Source organism: Echinops telfairi, unplaced genomic scaffold (genome assembly GCF_000313985.2).
Source record: "Echinops telfairi isolate 266 unplaced genomic scaffold, ASM31398v2 ScPeMD7_11;HRSCAF=52, whole genome shotgun sequence".
NCBI lineage: Eukaryota > Metazoa > Chordata > Mammalia > Afrosoricida > Tenrecidae > Echinops > Echinops telfairi.
The window spans coordinates 31281360-31290008 of NW_022103908.1; positions in this window are offsets into that span (position 1 = coordinate 31281360).

The window sequence follows — 8649 nt, forward strand, 5'->3', positions numbered from 1 at the left end:
GGTCCTTGGTGGCTGATAGTTGGAAAGTTAATTGTCAAGCATTTCTTCTGAGACTCCTCTGAGTGACTCCTCTTCAACCCAAAGTTACCTGCCAAGCATGTAAAACATTGTACACCACCGAAGGACTCCATCTGAATATAACTCTCCTCATTCTCAGCCTGTGAGCTTTCATCATTTTTATCCCAGCCTTTGTGAATATCTTCAATTCCATGAGCCTGTTTTTTGATCCTGCATAACAAGCTCAAGCCTGGAGCAGTCCAAATGACTGCTTTCTCGGTTTCTATACCTGGCTATTGGAGTCTGGCTAGAGGAATTCACAAAACCCACAGAAAATTGCTCTGGCAAATTAATGGTCTCAGAACTCAATAGGGTCATTTACCCTGCTCAGAAATTCTTCTCTATTCTGATAAGATTTTCTGTTCTCCATTGTCCATAATATCTAATCAAATAATTTCTTATTTCAGGTGTCCTACCCTATTAACTTTCCACTCATTCTTAGCAGAAAATCATGTCTGCTTCTCCACTGTAAGGTGGGAAGGTTCATATAAGAACAACTTCAAATTCCTGACACCACCATCCACACATGTGACTTTTATTACAACTAACTTTTCCTCTTATCTCACTAGTAAATGTCTTATTCTGTCAGAGAATAACTCCCTCACTTTTTCCCTGTATAATTCTTTTCTGTATTGTCTCAGGAACTTCACTGTCATTCTTAGACCTAACCCTATCTTTATATGCTTTCTTAATTTCCATGCTTCCACTTTTCCCCTTCCTCCCCCATTTGGTTTTTCACTTCAATCTTTCTCTAGTTTCACAACTCTCTCTGTGCCCTCAGGTTGCTAACCTTCTTCAAAAGGCCATCTCTGTACTTTCTGTCACCTTGCTCTTTCCCATTTAGGGTTCAAACCATTGAAATATAATTTCACCCCTTATATACACATCACACCAACTCTTAATAAGATCATTACTAAATATGTACATCTATATCCATCTCAAACAAGTGCCCATTTATCAATTCTCCCAAATCCCCAAATCTGTTACTGTCAGCTAATTTTGACTCACAGTGAACCCATGTGATTCTCAGTAGGAACTCTGCTCTTTAGCAATGTCATTGCTATGAACTTGTACTAGCAAACCACCAAGCTTTTCTTTTGAAGTGCCTCTGGTGAGGTACTAACCGCCAGCTTTTCCATTAATCGATGAGCACCTACCAGTTTGTGCCACACAAGGATTCCATATATTCTATTGTTGTTAGATGCTGACTCATTTCTGAATCTTAGTAATTCTATGTACAACAGTACAAAGCACTGCTCTATCCTGTTCCATCCTCGTAATTGTGTTATGTTTGAGCCCATTGTTGCAACCACTGTGTGAATCCATTACCCTGCCTTTTTCTCTTGGAACGCAGATGTCTGGTGTTGGTCTGTTTCTTACTTCTTCTGGGTATATGCCAAGTAGGGGGTTTGCTGGGTCATATGGTAGCTCAATTTACTTTTCTTTTGGGTATCACCATATTGATTTCCATAATTGCTGCACAACTTACAGGACCACCAGCAGTGGATGAGAGTTCCTATCTCACCACACCCTCTCCATCACTGGTTGCTTTCTGGTTTTTTGAATTGGGCTATTTTTGAGGGTGTTAGGTGGTATCTCATAGCTGTTTTAATTTGCATTTCTCTTATGGCGGTGATCAGAAGCGTTTTCTCATGTGTTTGTTGGCCATTTGGATTTTCGCCCTTGTGAAACTTCTGTTCAAGTCTTTTGCACACTTCCTCGGTGGGCTCTTTGTTTTGTTTTTTTCTTGTTGTGGGCTAGCAGAGTACTGCATACTTTAGTAAAAAGTTCTTTGTCTGATGTGTCATTGTTAAGGTGTTTTCCCAGTCTGTTGGCTCTCTTATTACTCTCGGAAAAGTCTTTAGATGTGCACAGCTGTGTGATCTTCAGTATGTCCCATTTGTCAATTTGTGCTTCCTTTGTGTTTGTGTCCTTCCCTATTTCTGATAGTCTGTGTATTCCTTGAGCCAGAGGTCTTAAGTTTGTCCCAATTCCCTCATTGATGGCCCTAATAGTTTGGGGTTTCACTTTGAGGTCTGTGATCCACTTCAACTTTTATTTTGTGTATGAAGTGAGATAAGGGTCTTGCTTCATTTTTATGCAGGTAGACATCCATTTTTTCCTAGCATCACTTGTTGAAGACTGTATCTGCTTACTATTGGATATTTTGGGGACCCTTATCAAAGATCAGTTGTGTGTAAAATGCATCAATGCTAATGTGTTTTTCCTTGATCACTGTTAAACTTTCACAGGCATGTAAAGTGATTGAAAATACCATGTCTTGGGCCAGGGACACCTCAGCATTCAAGGTGATATCACTGCGCTTCATTATTTTAAAGAAATCAAATGCAATTCTTCATTTGATTTCTTGACTGCTGCCTCCATGAACATTAAATTTAGCAGACCTAAAACCAAACCAAATCAAACTCATAGCCATAAGTCAATGCTGATGTAAAGCAACCTTATAGGACACAGTAGAACCACCCCTGTGCGTTTCTAAGAGTGTAACTGTTTATGGGATTAGAAGGCTCTGTCATTCTCTCCCATAAAGCTGCTGGTTTCGAACTGTAGACTTTAAGGTTAGCAGCTTAATGTGTTACCACTGCACCACCAGGGCTACTGGAATTGTGGATCCGAGCAAAATAAAATCCTTGAAAGCTTCAACCTTTTCATCATTTATAATGATACCTTTTGGTCCAACTGTGAGGATTTGGGTTGCCTTTACATTGAGTTCCAATCCACACCAAAAGCTGCAGTCCTTGATCTTTATCAGCAAATGGACCAAGTTTGCATTGTTTTCAGCAAGCATGGTTATATCCTCTGCCTATCATAGTTTGAGAATAGCCCTCCTTCCAGTCTTGATGACATCTTCTTCTTCTTCATAAAATCCAGCTATTTAGATTATTTGCTTAGCATACAGCTTGTAAAATATGAGCATGGTGAGAGGATAAAACCCTGACCCACACCTTTGCTGATTCTAAACCATGCAGTATGCCCTGTACTTTTTGAATAAAGACTTCTTCTTACTATATACAGTAGCTCTGTATGAGCACAAAATGTTCTGGAATTCCCATTCTCCTCACTGTTATCCACAGTTTAATATATTCTAAATAGTTAAATGCCTTTGCACAGTCAAAAAAAAACACAGATAACCATCTTTGTGGTATCCTCTGCTTATATCCAAGATCCAACTAACCTGACCAAAGAGATCCCTGGTGACCTATCTTCTTTTGAGTCCAGTTTGAATGTATGGGACCTCCATATCAATGTATTGCAACAACTGTTGGATGATCCTCAGCATAATTTATTTTAATGCTATTTTATTGATGTTGTTTGATAATTTATACAGTGCATGGAATCACCTTTCTTCAGAATGGGCTCAAATATGAATTTCATTCGGGCTTCTGCCTTTGTGTGGTTGAACAAACAACAGCTTAACTATTAAAGGCAATGCTTTAAATACAAGAAAATGCAGGAGACTAGTCTTATCACAATGAAATAAGTTTCATGGAAGCGAACACCCAAATTGTCTAATATAAAAAATATGCAAAATACATCCCAAACTAGTATACAGAAATGCAAATAAAAATAATAATGAGAAATGAGATTTTCAGGTTTCCAAATATACCAAATGTTGGCAAGGATATGAAACCTGATGCATACTGAATCCTTATGCAGCAAGGTGATCTTTCTCACCCTCCAATGGAGGACCATGAAATGAGAGCTGAGCCCATTCAGGCAAGAGGTTTACTGGCATTATGGGTTTGGCACGGATCACTTATTGGTAGAACTATCCAATATTGGTTAACACTTATCCAAGCAGAGCAGAGAAGAGCCTGGGGAACTGATGGGCTGATGGCCTTGAGAGGGACCTCTCTATAGTCACTGCTGAGAAGCTATCCTAACCAAGCACGGCATCTGTAGTTGCTCTTGATTGTGACCTTTTGCTTCCATAATAAAGGCCATAAGTGTGAGTGTAGTCTGTGAATTTTGTATGGTCATTATGAAGGAGAGATCATATGTAGCAGAGAAGGAGAATGTGCCATGGAAGAGCCTGCTATGGCAGAATTGCTATGTAAAAGACTCTTCATAAGAATCAGCTTTGAGCTGATGTGGACCTTGATTCTTTCTCCTTCTTTTCTTATGTTGGAGGAGGAAGGCTGGTGCCATGTTGTCATTTTTGCCACCGATGTAAGCCAGAATCTTGAAATCCTCAAATTAAACTTAAGAACCTGAGTGCGTCCAATGTAACCAGAAGGATTTTTATAAGGAGAAGTAGGAAACAACATTAGGAGAAATGTAAAGATGTTACTTTGTTGGTTTTGAACATGGAGGAGAAAACAATAAACCAGTGAGAAGAGACACCTCTATAAGACGAAGAAGAAGGGTATAGACAGCACAGTCTACAGAAGGAATGCTACCTTGCCAACATCGTTATTTTAACTGGGTAAGACAGTAAGCCGCGTGTCGATCATTCTGTAGTATATGGTCACCTCAAGTGAACAGGTTTCAGTGGCGCTTCCAGACTAGGAATGGACGATGAAGAGGGACTCAGCTACCCATTCTGCAGGAAGTGGCCATTGAATGCCCATGCATATCATGGAAGCATCATCAGCTACTGAAGGCCTGATGATGCGTGGAAGCAGTTCATTGTCAGAAACAGTGCTGGAGGATAGTCCCTTGGGTTCAAAGCCACTCAAAATGTGATTGATGGGGAGCTTCTTTCTCGAATGGAATTGTCCATGATAACATGAATGGTGCCAAATTGTGAAACTGAAGTATTTAGGATCTTCATTTACTGATGGGACACAAGTCAAGGTAAGAAGAAACAGCTGCAAAAATCTTCTAATAATTAGAACTTGGAAAGTACAAAGCATCAATCTTGGAAAATGAAATTAAGCACATAAAAAATGATATACTAGGTGTTGAAGAGCTGAAATTGACTGGCATTGGCCATGTTGAATCAGAAAATCATATAGGCCACTATACTGGGAATGATCCAATCAAGAGGAATCACATTGCATTCATTGTCAGAATTGATATTTCAAGGTCTATCTTGAAAACACTGCTCTCTGTGATAGTATTATATCTATCTGCCCTTAAGGAAATGCAATCAGTAAAAGTATATTCAAATATTATAATGGTATAAATTCAAATTTATGCACCAACCACTAAACGTAGTTATGAAAAATGTAAGACTTCCAGCAACATCTTCAGCCTGAAATGGAACAAACATGCAATCAAGATCCATTGATAATTATTGGTGATTAGAAAGATAAAGGAACAGTAGTTGGCAAATATGATCATGGTGATAGAAACAAAGCTGGAGATCACATGAGAGAATTTTGCAAGACCAACTATTTGTTCATGGCAAATACCTTTCTTCAACAACAAAAACCAGTGACTACAAGCATGGACATACCCAGATGGAGTACTGGTAAATACAATGGACTACATCTGTCGAAAGACATAATGGAAAACTCAATACCAGCAACTAACAGTAAGTCAGGGGCTGACTGTGGAATAGACCATGAATTGCTCATATGTAAGTGAAGGTAGAAGCTGAAGAAAATTTTAAAAGATCCATGGACCTTGAGTCCATCCCATCTGAATCTCAAAAATATATTTTCTGCATTAAACACTAAAGAGAGTAGACTTGATATACTTGGATACTACATGAAGAACATTATTCACAAAGAAAACAAAAACACATTAAAAAGACAGGAAAGAAAGGATCAAAGTGAATGTTAGAAGAGACTCTGAAACTTGCTCCCAATTGTAGAGTAACTAAGCGAATGGAAGAAACGATGGAGACAAACAGCTGAATAGAAAAAATGCACAAAGATGAATTAGAAAGTCAAAAGGGAAAAACACATTCAGCATATAAGAAACAAAGAATTCCAGCCTTGAGCTGCAGTATTAAAAGTTTCTATAAGAAAAAGTGTTGTGTGATTCAGAAAGCATCAAAAGAAGATGAAATTGATAAGATATAAACTAACTCCCATTTAAAAATAAATAAATAAAAGGAAGATGGAATCAATAGGCAGAGACACTGTACCAAAAAGAACTACTCCACATTCCATTTCAGGTGTTAACATAGGAGCAAGAACCAACGGTGCTAAAATAAAAAGGTTAAGTTGCCCTGAAAGAAGAAGGAAAAATCAAGGCTCTAGGACGTGATGGAATACCAACTGAAATGTTTCCACAGGCTGATGAAGCACTGGAAGCATGTATTCATCTATGCCTGGATATTTAGAACACAGCTAATTGATCAAATACCTGGAGAAGATCCATATTTATACACATTCAAAGCAAGGTGATTATGCAACAGAAACCTCCACTTACGGAACAGTATCATGGACATTGCATGCACACACAGTGTTGCTGAAGATCATCCAACAATGGTTGCAGCAGTAGTTTGCGAAGGTGCTGCCAAATGTTCAGGCTGGATTCCGAAGAGGATTTTGAATAAGGAGATATGATCGCTGATGTCATTATTGGCTGAAATCAGAGAATACCAGAAACATTTTTACTTGGGGTTTTTTGTATATACAAAGGTATTCAATTGGGTGGATCATAACAACCTATGAAAAACCTTTAGAAGAACAGTCATTCCAGAGCACTTCATTGTGCTCATGGTGAACTTGGACATGGATCAAGAGACAGTTGTGGGAACAGAACAAGGGCATATCACATGGTTTAAAATCAGGGAAAGTATGAGACAGGGTCATATCCTCTCATTGTACTTATTCAATCTGTATGCTTAACAAATCATCATAGAGGCTGGATGTTATGAAAAAGAATGTGGCATCAGGGTTGGAGGAAAACTTATTAACAACCTGCAATATGCTGATAACACAACCTTGCTTTCTCAAAGTGAGGGAGACAAGAGGCACCTGCTGTGAAGGCCAAAAATTACAGCGTTCAGTATAGATTACAACTCAATATAAAGAATGCAAAATCCTTACAACTGGACCAAAGGTACATTATGATAAATGGGGGGGAAATGAAGTTGTCAAGGATTTTGTCTTGTTTGGATCCCCAATCAACACTCATGGAAGCAGCAGCATTGAGATCAAAAGACAACTTACGCTGAAGAATATTCAAAAATTAGATAGCATGTATTTCAGTGTAACAATAGAGTATAGAGTCATATTTGGTTTAATTTACCAATAAGGAACCTTATAAATCAGAATTGACTAAATGGCAATCGATGGGACTTTCTACTCCTGAAAAAGATTGCAGTCACAGAAACACTCGGGTTCATTCTACCCTGTCTTCTGAAGGTCACGGTGAGTCAGCATAGCAATATGACTTTTATCATGGACAATTAATTACCTGAACTCATCTGAGACTTAGTTCCTCATTTGTAAAGTAGCACACATGAAAAAAATGCTTCTCATATCTTTATTCCTGCATGGAAACATATGCTATATGTTGCTAACTCCTTGTAAAATTCCCCTGTAATAACTAAGCATGAAACAAGTGGTGGCAGTAGTGTGTTGATGTGAGTATCAATATTTGTTGTAATATCTACCCTGGTCATTTCTGTAGTTTTCCAGGGTTATGGATGATTAATAGTATTTAAGCCCTGGTATCTTAGTATTATGGTTATGAGTTGGGCTGTTGCCATAAGGCCAGCAGCTCAAAACCACGAGTAACTCAGAAACCCACAGGGATAATTCTACCTTATATGGCCCTATAATCCTATAGGGTCACTATTGGTTGGAACTGACTCGATGGCAGTGAGTAATATCATATAAGTGTGATTTTCCATTATTAAAATATAATTTATATTAATATTGTAAATGTTCACAATAAAACACATCTTTTTATTTTGTAAGTAATATGCTTTATTGGTGATTCATTTTATTATATATAAAATCTATGAATCCATAAACACTGATATATATTATATGCTATAATTAACATAGTTATGAATATAAACTCTATATAATTATGTAACAGATTGAAGGACTCATATTTGTTCAGTCAACATCTATAAAACCTCCAGTTGGTTGTGAACCTTCTCCAAAATGTTGACATGAATTCAAAGAATAGTTAAACACAGTCCTCTTTAGAAGGTGTCTTCAAACTGGAAGCGTTCTGATAGAAGCAAAGAAGTCTTACATCTGATTCTTATCAATTTTATGTGTGGATTTAATGATCTGTGAATATAGGTTTCCTACAAAGCTTGATAGTGCAGTGGGTTAAGTGCCGTGCTGTTAACTGAAAGGATGATGATTTGAGCCGACCAGCTCCTCCATGGGAGAAAGATGAGGCAGTGTGTTTCAGGAAACACTTGAGCCTCAGAAACCCCACGGAGAAATGCTAGTCTGCCCTACAGGATTATTATGAGTCAGATTGACTTGAGGAAAGTGGGTTTGATTTTATTTTACTCCCTGTATTGACAGATTTGCAGAATCATGTGCAGCCCTCGTGGTGCTGTGAGTTAGGATTGAGCTGTTAACCCCAAGGTCAGCAGTCCAAATCCACCTGTCTCATCTCAGGAGAAAGAAGAGGCTATCTGCTCCCACCAAGAAAGACAGAATCAGAAACCCTATGTGGAAGTTCCACTCTGATCTACAGGGT